This window comes from Chiloscyllium plagiosum, chromosome 11, assembly GCF_004010195.1.
Source record: "Chiloscyllium plagiosum isolate BGI_BamShark_2017 chromosome 11, ASM401019v2, whole genome shotgun sequence".
Classification (NCBI taxonomy): Eukaryota; Metazoa; Chordata; class Chondrichthyes; order Orectolobiformes; family Hemiscylliidae; genus Chiloscyllium; species Chiloscyllium plagiosum.
This window is the reverse complement of record NC_057720.1, coordinates 37,154,623-37,175,073: the sequence shown is the minus strand read 5'-3', so window position 1 is coordinate 37,175,073 and position 20,451 is coordinate 37,154,623.

The window sequence follows — 20,451 nt, the reverse complement described above, 5'->3', positions numbered from 1 at the left end:
GGCTGTACGGGACATTGGTTAGGCCACTGTTGGAATATTGCATACAATTCTGGTCTCCTTCCTTGAAAGGGTTCAGAAAAGATTAATAGGGTTGAGGATTAGAGCTATAGGGAGAGGTTGAATAGTCTAAGGCTGTTTTCCCTGGAGTGTTCAAGGCCGAGGGGTGACCTGATAGAGGTTTATAAAATCATGAAAGGCATGGATAGGATAAATAGACAAAGTCTTTTCCCTGGGATGGGGAGTCCAGAACTAGAGGCCATAGGTTTAGGGTGAGAGGGGAAAGATATAAAATAGACCTAAGAGGCAACTCTTTCACTCAGAGGGTGTTACGTGTATGGAATGAGCTGCCAGAGGATAGATAGAACATAGAACATAGAAGAATACAGCGCAGTACAGGCCCTTTGGCCCTCGATGTTGCGCCGATCCAAGCCCACCTAACCTATACTAACCCACTATCCTCCATATACCTATCCAATGCCCGCTTAAATGCCCATAAAGAGGGAGAGTCCACCACAGTACTTTTAAAACCAAACGGTCTTACCTTCGCTGCTGCTCGCACTGGAAATGTGGTAGAGGCTGGTACAGTTGCAACATTTAAAAGGCGTTTGGATGGGTATATGAATAGGAAGGTTTGGAGGGATATGGACCAGGTGCTGGCAAGTGGGCCTAGATTGGGTTGGGATATCTGGTCGGCATGGGCAAGTTGGTCTGTTTCTGTGCTGTACATCTCTATGACTCTATAAATCACATGACACCAGGTTATAGTTCAATAACTTTATTTGAAATCACAAGCTTTCAGAGAGCAACCCCTTCATCAGGTGAAGTGAGAGAGAAGCATACAGGCACAGTTTTTATAGGCATAGAGATCAAAAGATCATTCAAATAGTAGGAGAATGGAATATCAAATAATAAGTCTCTGCAGGTGATCAAAGGGGTCAAATGGTGTGAGTAAAGTGTCAACAGCTGAATAGCAAGCAAAAGGATTACCTATAATCTAATTAAGTGAGGCAGAGATACAATTGCAAAAAATTAAAACTAAGGTGGTGCTGGAGACAAGCCAAATGACTGGAATAACATCATAGGTAGAACAGTTGCATGCCAAGTGTCTAACCAAAGTAATCCAACACTGTACAAACTAACTATGATAGAAAGATCATAACAATTTATCCAAGTGATAGTGTCAAAACAGCACAATAAGGAAGATTTTAAAGATACTTAACAGTGTCGTGGGGTCACATGTAGTGTGACATGAACCCAAGATCATGGCTGAGGCTGTCTTTCATGGGTATGGAACTTGGCTATCAGGTTCTGCTCGGCAATCCTGCGTTGTCATGTATCTCAAAGGCCACCTTGGAGGATGCCTACCCAAAGATCAGAAGCTGAGTGTCCTTGACAGCTGAAATATTCTCAGCTAGGAGGGAACATTCCTGTCTGGCGATCGTTGTGCGCTGTCCATTCATCCGTTGCCATAGTGCCTGCATAGTCTCACTAATATACAATGCCTCAGGGCATTCTTGCTCAGTGTATGACACAGACAATAGAGTGTTGTCTATCTCATCCCTTCACTTGTTACTCAGCTGTTGATGCTTTACTCATGCCATCTGACACTTTTGATCACCTGCAGAGACTTATTATTTGAGACTCTACTCACACCACTTGTGTGATCTTTTGATCTCTCTGCCTATAAATCATGTGCCTGTGTGCTTCTCTCTCACTTCAACTGACGAAGGGGCTCATTCTGAAAGCTTGTGATTTCAAATAAACCTGTTGGAATATAACCTGGTGTCATGTGACTTCTGACTCTGACCTCTCACAGTTTTGAATTCCTGTTGATGAGATCTGATTGCAATTCATCACAGAGCAATGATTGACCCTCCAATTCGGGTGGAAAATCAGTTAAATACAAACCTCTCTACAACTGGACAACCCTTGCATCAGCAGCAAAACAGAAACCAAAAGCTTATAGCAACTAGCATCTCTTCTATTAAATCTTTATAACCCATTCAATTCCACAGTTTTTGTACCAAGCTAATTGAAATAATGGTTTTAAGTAGGTACTCTAGTTATTTACTTTGAAAAATGTACATAATTAGCATGTTAATTTGGAGATTAGGTGCAGATATGATAAGCTAAATGGCTTCCTTCTGAACTGTAATAATCTATGATTCTGTCATGAGATAATAGAGCAACATATAAACATTTCCAAGCTGCAAGCTATGTTATAAAGTATTCCCTCATTGAATAGAGAAACATACTTCCAAAGAAGGCAATTGTTTCAGGTGTGGCCAATAATTTTTAAAAGGAAAGCTTGAATAATACCTGTTAAGAAGCAAGATTTAATTTAGTGTAGATAAGGGCATTGATTGTTTCAGGGAGTGAGGAAAGAAACCTAATAGGTGCAATTGATCCTGGTGTGCTAGTGTAAAATGAACAAATCAACAGCTAATTTTAAACTCTGTCCCTTCTTCCATATTTTTCAAGTTAATGTGAAATACTGCTCTTTGGGGGAGAGAAGCGAAGATAGTCCATGATAGAAAACAGACTTGAGGCTTAAAAGAAATCCCTACTATTACTGCATTTAAAGGAACAACAACTACTAAGTCAAGGCTAGACAAATATTTAACTTTGTCGCAAAATGCTTTTGAATTATAACTGACAGTCATATTACTGTTATTTACTGTGCTCCTTGGAGATCCTTTCTTGCCATAAATGTTGCTGTTAATAGAGTTACAATGATACTTAGCACATGCCATATGTAACCAACAGTTCATATGCTACCTACAGAGCTAAGTGGTCTGTGACAGCAATTTATTTTATTTTAACAACTGAACGACAAATGGCTGGAATTGCCACACGATTCTTCCAGGTTCCCTCTCCTGCAAGGAGAAATCCTGGAAAAACTGAGTAAGCAGCCATTTGTGCAATGTCTTCAGGGTTCCTAAACATTATATTGCAAGAGGAGATGGAACTCCCAGTGGACATTCTAACCCAGTAAATATGCTTGCGAATAATTCCAGATGCAGGTACTTACGAAAACTTTAACCCTGAACCTAATCCAATTGTTGTGCATGCTTGTATGTGTGTCTGCATGTACATTTTATTGATTACAATTATGTCTATTATTGAGTTGATAGATAGTTAGTTGACTAAAATGAAGAGATTCCCACACAACTGATCACTGATGAGCAAATGTTAAGCCAATTGAAAAATGAAATTAAAAAAAATAGAAAAAAAATGCTGTTTCCCCTTAATAAATAGCAGAGGATTAAAATATACACTAACTATTCTTGGATAGTTCTGCCGTTATTTGTTCTGTAAAACATGCAGCTTTTTGACAAATTTACAGCATTCGTAAACATGCAGCTTTTTGACAAATTTACAGCATTCGTTTCAAATATCTGTAGGTTCAGCCAAAGCTCATAATTTTAAAAGAAAATGTTTTCCTGCTCTGTTCCGGAAAGCAATGCAATAGGTCAGGACTGACAATATGTTGTTCATACTGATCATATAAAGAGTGAAAAGCTGAAGTTTGTCACAGAAACAGACCAAACATTTGGAGGACAGCATCTCGTGTGAGACGGTAGACTTGCTGCAGATTTTATTTCTTTTAACCATTTAAATGTGGCTTCAACCTATGAAAGTTAAATAATTTAGCTTTAAACTTTGCAAAATTTTTAAGAAAGAAATTGACGGTGGTCGCTGCCCCTTATTTTCAAGATAACCTTTGCTTAAGGGTGCGAGTTTCTGCTGTGTGACCGATTTACAACCTACAGGTTTTTAGGCACATGGAACAGGAAGTCCCATGAGGTTGTGGGACCAGGACTGCAGAATTTGCTTCTTTTTTCTACTGCTGTATTATCTTAACATTGAGATGTTGTGACTGAAAGTGTAATGGTCATGGTCTCAGTAGGCCATTTGGACTGAAATGAGAGGACATTTCTACAACTGGAGAGCGTTAGGTCTGTCGAATGCTCTAATACAGATGGTTGTGGAGACAGAATTACTGAATATATTTAAAGAAAGGTGTCAAGAGATATGGGGAGAGAGTGGGAGTATGGCATTGAGATTGAGCATCAGCCGTAATCATGTTAAATGCCAGAACAGGCTTGATGGGTCTAATGATCTATTTCTGAGCCGGTTGTCTATATTTCTATGCTTCTAATTAAAAGAAAGAAAACTAGATAAAATCTGTGATGCGCTACTAAGCAGCAGCACAAAGCAGCACAGTGCAATATAGATGCTGGAAGAATTCTCTGTACCTGACTGTCGATAGATAAGGAAAGCATTTCTCACAACAGTATCCACAAAATCTGTGGTCTTAAAGAAGGATCAGTTTTTAATCTATTCTGATACAAAGTCAGGGATATAACTTAAGGTAATACAATTCAAAGTTTTTAAAGCAGAAACATGGGTAGCAGAAACCTCATTATGGACCTGGCCAGTGACATGTTTACTAAATTACAACTGTTTGAACTCTGTATGCAATTCTCTTTTGCACATCGAACAATCAATGATCCTGAGAAGAGATTTCAAAATCTTCCTTGCTGTTGTCAAGGAGGAACTTTTCACAGAACAGACACATCCTGTCTTTCTATGTGTGATCACAAAAGTTCTGGAAGCTTCTCAAAGACTAGATCATGGAAAGAATTAACTTCAGGATTGACAGACTCCAATTCATGTCGTACAGACAGCAACCAAGAGCGTATGACCAGCTTGCCAGAAGGTACACAGCAAAGGGCATTAGTGAGAAGCTGTGAGAGAGGTTCATTGATTCAGTCATTCCCACTGAACAATTAAAGCCTTTAGGAAGGATCTTGGTGGTAAAAGAATGCGCCTTACCATTGATCCATTACTTGAAGATTAATGCAAAAATGAAGCCATAATAGAGGCCAATGCAAATTACATACTTTAGGTGCAGCCAGCACTATTGCTATGGTAGATAAATTGCACCAAACCAACAAAATCTGTAACAGATGAGGTTTGCCTGAGCCATCCTCAAGCTGACTGGATTTTTTTGATACTTGTAAAATATTTAGCAGCAAGGGACACATATGCAGGAAATCTGGCTTCAAAGGCTGAGGCAGGCCCAGAACAAAACATAAGTGATCAGGAAGACAGTACAACATCACAACACTGTTAAGAAGGTGCACAAACAGTTCAATGAGGTTCAGAATCAATCAGCAAAATTAAAATTTTGGATGATGACTAAGCTTTCCACATTGTAAACCTCAAATACCATGTTGATGGCACAAGGTTATCAGAACCATTAATGTTTTTTGTCTTGGAAATGGCAGGATGGTGTGCACTAAGAGCTAAAATTGACATGGGAGCTAGTGCCAACATATTCCATCTGCTCATCCTACAAGACATGTACCTGAGCAAGTGTCATTCTGTGGTATAACCTATAAAAGAACATTTCACAGCATACAATAAGATCACCAATTCATGCATTGTCAGAATCCTACTGTACTGTCAAACGGAATTTGGCTTCATGAATTCTTCGACCTGCTGGGTGTCAATGGTCCAGTAGTTGCAAAGTTACCGGTACCAGTCATTACCAGTTACAGATCTCAGTATAGTCACAATTTGTGAGATTCAAACCACACTCACTATGACCAGTAGAGTCTGTCCTATTCCAGATATGATTCACGGTGTGAAACAAATGCTGACCCCACAACAAAAAGAATATTTGTGATGTTACCACAGATTTTTTTAAAATTCCCATCTTAGTGGACAAGGTATCGTTACTGACACATTTGCTCAAGAAAGAATGCCCACTGATATGTGGCGTTTTTCTGAACACCAATATATCTTTGTTTTTCTCAAACAGATTCTGTCAGCAAAACCTTGCCCTGGGAGACGACAACTCAGGATAAGTCAATTTTGTTGTGAAAAGGCCTAGTCATATGCTTTTGCCACATCAGTCTTCACCACCATCCTTTGTTTTGGATTTGACAAATGAATAGAAGGGCAACTTAGATGAAAATTGTCACTTTTGTTGATAACTTGATAAATCCTATTGCTACGCGAAAAACAGCTTCAAAACAGAAAGAGATCACATCACCGAAATGACTGCTAGCAATTAATCAGGAATGAAGGGCTTCAATTCTCCTTCTCACAAATATCCTACATTTGATTAGGACCTATAATCCTGCCAGCTCCCTTAGGATTGATGCTGTAGACCTGGTCTCAGCTTAGAGAATTTATTTAGGTTATAATAACCCTAAGTTATGACTGAACATGTGTGAGTAGCTTGTTTAAATTATGTGTAACATGCTGAGTTAAGGCAATGATGTACCTGCTTACAAGATAAAGTTAAACCATATGTGAAGTTATGTAAACAGGTCCAAATTACATGTTGTTGAATTGTTGCAGAAATCAAGCTGAATTGTTGGCAATGTAATAGGCAAAGTGTTATCCACGTTTGCTATCTTAAACCAGATGCATCAAAGAGAATCCTGATGAGTTGTAAGAGTTGCAATGCTAAAACAATCAATCGTTGGCAGGGTAGCATTGGTCCCATTTTGCAAGCTAAATAAGTAACTGTCTTCTCCTGCATTTGGAACATACCATGGATCAGTGGAGGTACATCGATTAGACGGCACAAAACTCAGTAACAGATAGAAGTGAGGCCAAACCTAAATTATCTGACTAACAGCATGGAAGTGGAGCGTGGAAAAAAATTATGTTAAAACCAAGACCTATGGAGTTAATTATTATTTCTTCCTGAAGGACAAGATTACATTTTCCCACTGTAGACTCCATCTGATATTTTTTTGCCATTAACTTAGCCTATTAATATCCTTTGCAGATACTCTGCCTTGACTTTTTAACACATCTAGCTGTCATCAGTAAATTTAGCTACAATACATTTAGTCTTTTCAGCCAAGTCATTGATAAAGATTATAAATAGTTGAAGCCTATGGCACTCCACTCGTTACAGCATGCCAACATGAAAAAGGCCCATTTATCCCTATTCACTAGTTCTTTTTAGCTAATCAATCTTCTATTCATATGTATGCCTTACACCATTAGTTCTTGTGTTTTGTATCATCTTTGATGTGGCATTCTAAAGGTTCACCTTTATCTACCTTGTTTGTTACTGTCTCAAAGAACTCTAAAAAATTAGGTGAATATTATACCCTTTCACAAATCAAATTATCGCTGCCTGATTGTGAGTTATTAAGTATCCTGCTTTTTCGTCCTCCATAATAGATTCTATTTTGTTATATTAGGATTTAGGGTAGCTGACCAATAGCTTCCTGCTTTTAGTCTTCTTCCTTTTTTTTTAGATTAGATTACTTAGTGTGGAAACAGGCCTTTCAACCCAACAAGTCCACACAAATCCGCCGAAGCGCAACCCACCCAGACCTATTCCCCTATTTTTACCCCTTCACCTAACACTATGGGCAATTTAGCATGGCCAATTCACCTAACCTGCACATTTTTGGACTGTGGGAGGAAACCGGAGCACCCGGAGGAAACCCACCCAGACACGGGGAGAATGTGCAAACTCCACACAGTCAGTCCTCTAAGGCGGGAATTGAACCCGAGTCGGCGCAGTGAGGCAGCAGTGCTAACCACTAGTTCCTTTTAGCTGTTAGATTGGGTCTGCAGCAGGTGGTGAGGGAACCAACAAGAGAGAGAAATAAACTTGGCATCTTCCTTATCAATCTCCTATAATCTCCTCTGCAGATGTACCTATCCATGATGGTAATGGTAAGAGTTAACGTAACACTGCAGTTACAGTTCTTGTGAAGACAAAATCCTGTCTTCCCATTGAGAATACCGTCCACCGTATTGTGTGGCAATATTGCTGTGCTAAATAGGACAGACTTCTAAGAGATCTAGCAACTCAAGACTGCACATCTATGAAGCACTGTGGACCATCAACAGCAGCAGAACTGTTCTACAGCACAATCTGCAACTTCGTGGCTTGGCATATCCCCCACTCAACCATTACCACCAAGCTACGGGATCAATCCTGGCTCAATGAAGAGAGCAGGAGAGCATGCCAGGAGCAACTCCAGGTGTATCTAAAAATGAGATGTCAACTTGACAAAGCTACCAAACAAAACTATGTGCATGTTAAATAAGAAGTGATAGAGCTAAGCAATCCCACAACCAACCATCAGATCTAAGCTCTGCAGTCCTGATACATCAATCCATGAATCGTGGTGGACAATCAAACAACTCACTGGGGGAAGAGGCTCCACAAATATTCCCATCCTCAATGATGGAAGAACCCAACACATCAGTGCAAAAGATAAGGCTAAAACATTCGCAGCAATCCTCAGCCATAAATGCTGAGTGGATGATTCATTTCAGCTGCCTCCTGTGGTCCTCAGCATTACAGATGCCAGTCTTCAACCAATTCAATTCACTTTATGCGATATCAAGAAGTGATTGGAGGCTTCTGATACTGCAAAGGCTATGGACAAATGCTAGAGTGTCAAATCTTAACATCAAGGCCACATTCAACTCAGGTTGGTATCAGGAGTCCTAGCATAACTGGAATCAATGGGAATCAGGGGGAGAACACTCCATTGGGTGGAGTCATACCTGTCACATAGGAAGATAGTTGTGATTGTTGGAGGTCAGTCATCTCAACTCCACACATCTCTACAGGAGTTCCTCAGGGTAGCATCCTAAGCCCAACCATCTTCAGCTGCATCATCAATGATCATCCCTCAATCATAAGGTCAGAAATGTATACATTCTCCAATGATTGCACAATGTTAAGCATAATTCACAACTCATCAGATACTGAAATAATCCAAGTTCAAATGCAACAAGATAAGACCATAAGAAAATATGAAATATGAGCAGAAGTAGGCCATTTGGCCCATCGAACCTACTCTGCCATTCAATAGAATCTTGGCTGATCATTTCGTGGACTCAGCTCCACTTACACACCCGCTCACCATAGCCCTTAATTCCTTTACTGCTCAAAAATCTATCAATCTTTGCCTTAAAAACATTCAACAGTGTGGCCTCAACTGTTTCACTGGGCATTGAATTCCACAGTCGAGAGTGTGGTGCTGGAAAAGCATAGCAGGTCAGGCAGCATCAAGGAGCAGGAGAATTGATGTTTAGAGCAAAAGCCCTTCATCAGGAATCATTGAATTCCATAGATTCAAAACACTTTGGGTGAAGAAGTTTCTCTTCAACTCAGTCCTAAATCTGCACCCCCTTATTTTGAGGATAGGCCCTCTAAGCTCTAGTTTCACATGCTCGTGGAAACAATCTTCCAGCTTCTATCTTATCCATTCCCTTCATAATTTTGTGTGTTTCTCTAAGATCCCCCCTTCATTCTTCTAAACTCCAGTGTGTATAGTCCCAGTCTACTCAATCTCTCCTCATAAGCCAACCCTCTCAACTGCAGTGAACCTCCTCTGCACCCCTAGTACATCCATTCTCATGTAAGGAGACCAAAACTACATGCAGTACTCCAGATGTTGGCCTCACCAGCATCCTATACAGCTGCATCATAACCTCCCTGTTTTTAAAACTCCATCCCTCTAGCAATGAAGGACAATATTCCATTTACCTTCTTAATCACCTGCTACACCTGCAAACCAACTTTTTGTGATTTATGCACTAGGACATCAGGTCCCTCTGCATAGCAGCATTTTTTACCATTTAAATAATAATCCAGTTTGCTGTTATTCCTACCAAAATGGATGACCTCACATTTACAAGATCTGGACAACATGCAGGTTGGGCTAACAAAGAAAAGTAGTATTCATGCTGCACAAATACATCATCTATAACAAAGCAGTCTGCTTGATTGGCACTACATCCACAAGCATCCCCTTCCTCCACCACCAATGTTCAGTAGCAGCAGTGTGTACTATCGGCAAGATGTACTGCAGAAATACACCAAAGCTCCTCAGACAGCACTTTTCAAACCCACAACCACTTCCACCTAGAAGAACAAGGGCAGCAGATAGATGGGAACACCACCACATGCAAATTCCCCTCCAAGCCACTCATTATCCTCACTTGGAAATATATCACATTGCCTCACTGTCACTGGGAAAAAATTGTGGATTTCCTGAACTGTGAGTCTACCTATGGAATACCAGACTTGAAGGAGGCAGCTTGCCACTACCTTATCAAGGGCAACTAGGGATGGAAATTAAATACTGTCCAGCCAGTGATGCCCACATCCCACGAGTGAATGCAAAATAATTTTAAAGGAACTTTTTTATACTTCGTTCAGTTTTTAACTTTTTAAACATATCATTAATTTTGTTATTTGGAAGTTTAAATTATAAGTGAATGGAATTAATTCTTCTAATTTCCTAGTTAAAAATCACACAACACCAAATTATAGTCCAACAGGTTTAATTGGAAGCACTAGCTTTCGGAGTGCTGCTCCTTCTTCCTAGTTTACTGGCTCTGAGAATTTGTCTGTAATCATCACCATTGCTGGACACCAAGGAATCCCCTTGATTTGGTGCAAAGTTTAAACAGTTTTGGAGGGAGGGAAAGTTCATACCAGGGAAATCACTGAAGTTTTCTTAAAAGCAGTATTTTTTGATACCACAGCAAAATCTAAGACAAAATTCCATTTGTCAAGGGCTATAAATGTTTAAAATATTGAAAATAAAATTAATATATCAACTTCAATTCAACTTTACAGAGTCCATCAAATTTAACCCCAAGTTAATTAGGGAACTGAAATCTGTGACTTTCATTTAATATGGTCAGCTATGGATTGTCCATAAACCTCGCCCTCCCCTATTCTGAACACATGTTGAATTCTGCAGACAAATGAAGCCTGGTTTGGTATCAAACAAAAACAGAAAATGCTGGAGAAACTCAGCAGGACTGGCAGCATCTGCGGAGTGAAAACAATAGTGCATGTTTTGAGTCCAGTGACTCCTCAGGATTGATTACGCATCACATCCAATCCTTATTGCTGTTACAATCACAGCACAGAGGTAGAGTACGGATTACAAGGATTGATAATGTATTTATTTAACTGTTTAAAATTAACAACACTAACTGTCAAGTAGTTTCAGAGAAGAAAAGGATAAGTTAATGTAACTGAAATAAAATCTTTGAATTAGGTTATGATGAAGGCTTATATCCCAAGACAACAATTTGTGTATTTCCTGCATATGTTGGTCAGTTTTCTAACCCATGAAGCCAGAAATGACTGCTGCTGATAATAGCATTCAAATGTTTGGCATGCTGATACGACTATCATCTGTCCACTATTTAACTAAGAGGTTAGCTTTTTCAAAATAAATTCATTAAAATCATAGACAGGAGGAAAATCATTTGAAGATGTTAATAATAATAACAAACAAATGTTTTAGACTCATTTGTGGCCTTTGTTCCTCCTTTGGCATTGTCAAAAAGTATTATAATCCTATGTTTAAAATAAAAATCATTATTTGTTGCAATCATTAAAACAAAAATGAAATCCATGTAAATATAACCTATAGGAATAGGTGTTGAATTTTCCGCAAGTAAATGTGGATGGTTGATTCCAATGTTGATTTGATTTGATTTGATTTATTACTGCCACATCTACCAAGGAACGGTGAAAAATGCTGTCAGATGTGCTTTACAGACAGATTGTACTATATAAATGCATCAGGGTAACAGAACAGAGTGCAGGATACAATGTTACAACATTGTTATGGTTCTGTTCACCGAGCTGGGAATTTGTGTTGCAGACGTTTCGTCCCCTGTCTAGGTGACATCCTCAGTGCTTGGGAGCTTCTGTGATCTTTCCTCCGGCATTTGTAGTGGTTTGAATCTGCCGCGTCCGGTTGTCCGGTATACCGGCCACTGCAGCGGATAGCTGGAACTGACAACCAGAAGCGGCAGATTCAAACCACTACGAATGCCGGAGAAAAGATCACAGAAGCGCTTCACAGGAGGCTCCCAAGCACTGAGGATGTTACCTAGACAGGGGACGAAACGTCTGCAACACAAATTCCCAGCTCGGCGAACAGAACCACAATAACGAGCACCTGAGCTACAAATCTTCTCACAAACTTTAAACAATGTTACAACTGCCAAGAAGATGTAGAGAGAGATTGATATTAATATTAAAGAGGTCCATTCAAAAGTCTGATAAGAGCAGAGAAGAAGCTGTTCTTGAATCTGTTTGTACATTACATAAACTTTTATATCTCCTGCCCAATGGAAGAGGTTGGAAGAGAGTTTAACTGAGATAGGAAGAGTCTTTGATTATGTTGGTTGCTTTCCACTTGCAGTGGGATGTATAGATGGAGTTAATGTATGAGAAGCTGATTTGCGTGATTGAAAATTTCACAACTCTCTATTGATCTTAATGTCACTCTTCACATTTTCATCTGGATTTTTGGCCAATGTCCAAGATGGATGGCAGATATTCTCACTGCAATTACTGTCTGGCAATACAGGAACTCAACCTACAAGAATGTAACCAAACTAAAAATTGCTTTCAAAGATATTACCAGACACTACAATTTAATCTTCAAACAAACCACACGTTGCATTAAATTTCCGGCAAATATAATTGAAATATTTCACTTTTCAATTATTAGTATGTGTCATACTTCATAGTGATAAGCTGTCAGAAATATCCTAAATGAGGGAGTCCTCAAATATTTTTGAAATGAGATAAAACTCACCACTAATAAAATTCATTTCCTCTGTTATTTATAAATACTGCCAACTTTGAAAACACAGTATAAAGTGCTCAAATATTTCTAGTAGTGTTCTGGTTATGTTACTGGACCAGTAATCTGAAAGTTAGTCTATTAATACAGAGGCCTGGGGCAGAACTTTAGTGGAACTTTGGGACCTCAATGACAAGATGAAAAGCAGGACTGAATTTACATTTGTGGGCAGCAGAACCAACTCAGCAATTTTACTGAAGGCAATCTCCTCATCAGCCTTCTGTCTGCAATTCAATGAAGCAGCTCTGAATGCAGAAAAACCTTATGAGGAATAAAATGACGGCTGTTGATACCTCAGGGCACCTGCAAGTAAGTCAATTAAAATCAAAACTTTAGAGTCAGAAGTGAAAGCCCTTGAAGAGGAATTGTGTATCCTCTCTGACCATGCCCAATTCATGCCACCAGTGGGATATCCATGGGGTGAAAAGTGCCTAAATAAAAAGGTCATCACCTTGCACCCACAGGATACCACTGTAGCATTTCTAATGATTTGCCTACATTGTTTGGGCACCTCTGGGATACTTCTTCACCAGCAACAATGTGATGAGGGCCTTAATTGGTTAGTTAGCTAAAGCAACAAGGTAAGAAAACAAGTTTTTGTTTTAATTTTATAATCTTAATATGTACCCATTTGCCTTTTAATAAATGGCATTATCCTTCAAGATCACTTGTTCAAAGATTTTTCAACCTACAAACTCTGATAAAGCAATTAAGAATTTATGAGGAGAAAGTGAGGTCTGCAGATGCTGGAGATCAGAGCTGGAAATGTGTTGCTGGAAAAGCACAGCAGGTGAGGCAGCATCCAGGGAACAGGAGAATCGACGTTTCGGGCATAAGCCCTTCTTGAAGGGCTTATGCCCGAAACGTCGATTCTCCTGTTCCCTGGATGCTGGCTGACCTGCTGCGCTTTTCCAGCAACACATTTCCAATTAAGAGTTTATCCCAGTTATGAATAGTGGTGGAGAATTAAACAATTCAATGGAGGAGGTAGCTTCATAAATATCCCCATCCTCAATGATCGGGGAGACTAGCACATCAGTGCAAAAGACAAAGCTGAAGCAGTTGCAACAATCTTCAATCTGAAGTGCTGAGGGGATAGTCCAACTCAGCCTCCTCCTCCTGGAGTCCCCAAAATCAAAGATGCCAGTCTTCAGATTCGATTCACTCGATGTGACGTTAGAACTGATTGAGACACTAGATAGTGTAAAGGTTATGGACTCTGACAAAATTCGGGAAATAGCACTGCAGATTTGTGCTGCAAAACTGGCAGAACCTCGGACAGTCTGTTCCAGTATCTATCAAGCAGTTTCAGGAAGCTGCATCAGAAGCACATCAAATCCAGGCCAGCCAATTCATGCTCCATTGATTGACTCTCGATCAGCAAAGTGATGGGTGGCCTTGTGGACAGTGCTGTCAAGTCACACTCATTCAACAATAACTTGTTCACTAACACTCATTTTTTTCTGTCAGAGATAAGCAGAGAGTCTTCACTTCAAGGTAGTAGTTGATTAAGTGTGGTTTCAAGGAGCTCAAGAAAATCTGGAGTCAATAGGAATCAGGGAAAAACTCCTTGGAATTATATTAATCGTTAGGAAGTTAGCCTAAAAGATTTGAACTTTAGAGTGAGATGAGAGTGACTGCCCTTGACATCAAAGCTGCATTTTACCACGTGTGGCATTGAACAGCCCTGGCATTATTGAAATCATTGGGAATCAGGGGAATATAATCAAACTTGGCACAAAGGGAAATGGTCATGGTCATTGGAGGTCAACCACCTCAGTTCCAGTGTATTTCTGCAGGAGTTCCTTAGGGTAGTGTCCTAGGCCCAGCCATCTTCAGCAGTTTCCTCAATGACATTATCTCTACCATAACGCCAAAAGTGGGGATGATTGCCAATAATTGTGTAATGTTCAGCGCCATTCACAAAACTGTAGTCTATGCCCAAATGCAGTAAGACCTAAACCACATCCATGTTTAAAAAGTGACAAGTAACTTTCGCACATGCAGAAATGGCAGGCAATGACCTTTTCCAATAAAAGGCAATCTAACCACCTCCTCTTGATATCCAATGGTGTTGCCACCATGAAATCGCCCACTTTCAACATCTTGGGAATATCATTGATAAACCAAAATGGACTCTCCACCTTAATAGAGTGGCTACAAGAGCAAATCATAGACTAGGAATTTTGCAATGAGTAACACACCTCCTGGCTGCCAAAAACTGATGACCATCTACCAAGTACAATTCAGGAGTGTGATAAAATACTGTTTACCTGCCTGGATGGATGCAGCTTCAACAATACTCAAGAAGCTTGACATCATTCAGGAGATTGCCACCTACTTGACTAGTACTACATTCAGAAGCATCTACTCTCTTCATCACTGATATGCAATAACGTCAGTGTGAACCATCCACAAGAAGATGCACTGCAGAAACTCAGCAGGATTCCTTAGACAAACACCTTCCAAACCCACATGCATTTCCAACCAGAATGACAAAAGCAGCATATACACTTGGGAACATCTCAACCTGCAAGTTCCCCTCCAAAGCATTCACTATCCTGACTTGGAAATATATTACCTTCCTTTTAGTGCTATGTCAAAATGCAGGAACTCCCTCCCTAAAATATTTATGGGTCTACCTACCGCACATGGACTACAGAGGTTCAAGAAGATAGCTCACCATCACTTTGTCAAGGACAGCCAGGGATAGGTAATAAATACTAGCCTAGCCAGAGACATCCATATCCTATGAATGAATTAAAAACAAGTAGTTGGAAGTCAATCACAACAGCCACAAGACAACAAGCTCCTCAGAGTAAAATTCCACGTCCAAAAATCTTCAGCTGCTTAATTAATAATTTTCCCTCCATCATAAGATCACGGTGGAGCTGTTAATGATAATTGCATAATGTTCACTATCACTTATAGCTCTTCAGATGTTGAATCAATCTGCATTCAACTACCGAAAGATTTATGGCAACATTCAGGCTTCAGCTGTTAAGTGGCAAATAGACAATCAGACCACAGAGAGCAGCAGGAGTAGGCCATTCGATTGCTCAAGTCTGCTCCATCATTCAATTTGACCATTGAGCCAAACTCACCACCCCCAGCCCCCTTTATTGTGTTTGAAAACACAATGTTTTGCCCTCAAACAAAACATGAAATTGCTGAAGAAAATCAGCAGGTCTGGCAGTGTCAATAGAGAGAAAGCAGACTTGACGTTTCAAGTCCAGTGATTGTTCTTGGCTTCAACCGCTTTCTGTGATAGTGAATTCCACAAATGCCAGGCAATGACCATAACCATGATCTGGAGGTGCCAATGTTGGACTGGGGTGGGCAAAATTAAAAATCACACAACACCAGGTTATAGGAGAACAGGTTTATTTGAATTGAAATAAACCTGTTGTACTACAACCAGGTGTTGTATGATTTTAAACTATGACAATTAAACAAAAAAAAAACTGATCATTGCTCCTTGACATTCAATAATATTACCATTGCTGAGTTCCCACCATCAACATCCCAGGGGTTACTATTGACCAGAAACAGAACTTTCTTTTTATTCATTCACATGATGTGGGCATTGCTGGTTAGGCCAACATTTATTATCTATCCCTAATTAACTATAGGGCATTTAAGAGTCAACCACATTGCTGTAGGTCTGGAGTCAGATGTAGGCCAGACCAGGTGAGGATAGCAGTTTCCCTCCATAAAGGACATTAGTCAATCAGATGGGTTTTTCTGACAATCAACAAGTGTGTCATGGTCATCATTAGGCTCTAAATTTCTGATTTGTACTGAATTCCCGTTCCAACATCTGCCTGAGTGGGATCCGAACCTGGATCCCCAGAACATTGCTTGGGTCTCTGGATTAACAGTCAAGCCATAATACCACTAGGGCATCATCTCCCGTTCAACACAGATAATAAGAGACAATTTAACCACTGCCACTTGACATTCATTGGTGGTCAGTGCCTACAACAGCAGATTACAGACTTGGAATCCTGCTGAGAGTAACTTGCCTTCTAACTCCCTTAAGCCTGTCCAAATCTACAAGACACAAGTCAGGATGGTATACTTGCCTGGGTCAATGCAGTCCTAAGAATACTCAAGAAGCTCAAAACCATTCGGGATAAAGCAGTTGCTTGATTGGCATTTCATCAAAAACTTTCAACTTCACTTTCTTGTAGGATTGAGCATAACTCCCCATAGATTGTGGACTTTTCAAAACTTTTAAAAGTAAAGGGGTCAGATGGGCTGAGCTCTGGGAAAAATACACAAATACAGAGATGGAACCATTGTTCAGCCTGGAATTCCAATGTACACCTCCATTCAAAGAGAGCAATCAACCAATCCTAACATGCCGGACCAGAACTAACTTTTACACTATGGGCTACCCAGCACAGACAATATGGAGGCTACAGAGATACTGAACATTCAACTTCAATCAAAATCTATTTACACATACTCTTAACCATTGGGGAACCAATTGACTACAGAAGGAAACACCAGAAACATAATAGACCAAGCAGATTGAGGGGAGATAACAGGGCACAGTCTATATAACTGCCAGCCCTGATCTGACTCAGGGGAGAATCTTTTCAACAACAAGTTTCTGCAGAAACAGCTTCCCCACAGGCTTTGAAACCAGAAACTACAGAGTTCGAACAGAAAACCAAGAACAGGGAAGCCAGACAAAGGACATCCAAGAGGGGTGAAGCCAACCGAGCACTATCTGAACAAGAGCTTCCAGACATGGACCTGCTCTCCAAATCAAGAGAACCAATGGCAAGAACCTCAGTAACTGGGTGCACTTTAAACTCACATTTTTCTCAGTGGTGAGCTGAAATTCCTAAGACCCCAAAGTATCCAACCTAGCTAGCATGGAGGGGAAGGCAGGTGGTGACAGTGCATGGGACCCCAAGGGTAGGAAGCCTGATTAAAGTTTCCATGATTAAAATTGCTGTTTAGCTTCTAATAGTATTTAACCTGTGTTTAATTTAATAGTGTATTTCATTACTCCCCTTTCTATAATTGACAGTGTTAATTTTACTGTTTCATGTTTTTTAACCTGTATTTCTTATTTAATACTTACCTTCTGCATTTAAATAAACACAGAGATTATTTTGCCCTGAAGTACCTATCTACTGCCTTCTTTATTTCACATTCCCTAAATAAGTCCAGTGTTTAGAACCAGGGACCTAGGGGCAATTCAAACTACCTAAAATCAGCAAATTACTGATTACAAACTAGCACCATATACTCTTTACCCCTGATACACAATGTTAAGTATTAGCAACAAGTCACTAAGGTTCCTTTGACAGTACCTTACAACCCTGTGGCTCCTACTAGCAGAAGGACAAGGCACCAGAACAAGAGAACACCACCACCTGCAAGATCCCCTCTAAGCCACACTCCACCCATGCTGGGAATTATATTGCCATCCCTTCACTGTTACTGGGAGAAAACACTGGAACGCCTTCCATAATAATACTCTGGGTGTACCTACACAGTATAGATGGCTGAGATTCAAGACAGCAACACATCAGCACTTTCTCAAGACCAGCCAGTGGCACTCACAGCCCACAAATGAATGAAAAGATTTCTGACTTTAAAAGAAACACAAGAAAAACCTCAATGTGGCGAAAAACTCATCAAAATACTGCCATCTGTATGATGACCAGTCCAAACTAAATTAACCAGAAGACCCTTAATTCATATTACTAGGGCGTTAACTCAACCTCAGTTTGTGACTGAGTTTGAATGGAATGCTAGCTTAGTACTCTCAAACAAAACCAAATTATTCAGCTTCAGAAAATGTGTGTAATATCCTATTGAAGAACGCACATAATGCTATCCTTACACTTATCAAATGTTGTAACTGTTTTATTTAGCTTTGCTATGTGCAAAGCTGAGCAAATCTTAAATCAAGTAAATTAGCTGGAATCAGTACCGGCTATCCTGAACAGTAATTTCACCAGCTTCTCGAAGTTAATTAAGTGTTAGAAAGTGTTCCTTAACTTCATATGTTCGCAATGCAGAGATAACATAAATAGAGGGAAAGAAAGACTAAGCCATAATCAGACAGAATGGCTGAGTAGAAACTAAATTCATATAATATCACTGTAGGCTCTCAATCAAAATCTTTTTTTTAATTCACTCATGGAACATAGAGATCACTGACTAGCCAACATTTATTACCCTTCCCTAGTTCCCCATGAGAAGGTGTTGGTGTAGGTAGACCCACAATTCCCTTCGTGAGGAAATTCCAGGATTTTGACCCAACAGCATTAAGGGAATGGTTATATACTTCCAAGACAGGATGGTAAGTGGCTTGGAGGGGAGCTTGCAGGTGGTGGTGGTGTTCCCATTTATTGGCAGCCCTTGTCCTTCTTGATTGAAGTGGTCGTGACGTGGAAGGTGCTGTCTAAGAATCTTTAGTGAATTTCTGCAGTGCATCAAGTATATTGTACACACTGCTGCTACTGAGTGTTGGTGGTGGAGGGAGTGGATGCTTGTGGATGCGATGTCTATCAAACGATGCTTTGTCCTGGATAATGTCAAGCTTCTTGAGTTTTGTTGGAGCTGCACCCAACCAGGCAAGAGGAGAGTATTCCATCATACTCCTGACTTGTGCTTTGTAGAGGTGGACAGACTTTGGGAGTCAGGAGGTGAGTTACTTGCTGCAGCATTCCTAACTTCTGCCCTGCTTTTGTAGCCACTGGTAACCCCAAGGATGTTGATTGCAGGGGAGTTAATGATGATAACACCATTGATTGGTTCTTACTGGAGATGGTCATTGCCTGGCATTTGTGTGGTATGAATGTTTCTTGCTACTTGCCAGCCCATGCCTCAATATTGTCCAAATCTTGTTGCATTTGAAAATGGATTGCTCCATATCTGAGGAGTTGTGAATTGTGCTAAACATTGTACAATTATCAGCAAACATCCCCACTATGAATTTCTGATGGAGGGAGGGTCATTGAGGAAGGTGTTGAAGATGGTTGGGTCTTGGACATTAACCCGGCAGAGATGCCTTGAAGCTGAGAAGACTGACCTCCAACGACCATGACCATCAATCCATGTGCCAGATATGACCCCAGCCAATGAGAATGTGCCCCAATATCCAGTGATTCCAGTTTTGCTGGGGCTTCTTGATGCTATGCTTAGTCAAATGCAGCCTTGATGTCACTCTCACCTCACCTCTGTAATTCTGCTCTTTTGTCCATGTTTGGAACAAGGCTATAATGAAATCAGAAGCTGAGTGGCCTTGGCTGAATCCAAACTGGGTGTCAGTGAGTAGTTATTACTGAGTAGATGCTGCTTAGGATGACCTATTAAAGTTTCTTACATTAAAATTCAAACTGTCGATGGCATCAGTTTTACATTGTACATTAAACGTACATTTAATATTTCCCTCCCCTTTTATAAAAAGAAATTTACTTGGTTCACTTTCTTAGAGACTGATGATATAAGCAATACACAGTTAATTTCAAAAATAAAATTAAATTATCAATCAATTTCTTGATAGGAACTGTGATAACTGTAAAATATATAATATGTAAAAACACTCTTTTGTATAGTGTGATAATAATTCACCATAAAGGATTAAGCATAATTAAAATTTGATAACCTGATTATTTATTTCATGGTCCTTTATGGGAGCTTTACTTTTGTGCTGTTCGGTTTCCTATATTGTATCGTGCTAACTAAGTATAATTTGGTAGCATGTTCATTTATATATTAAAGGTGTTCAGTTCCC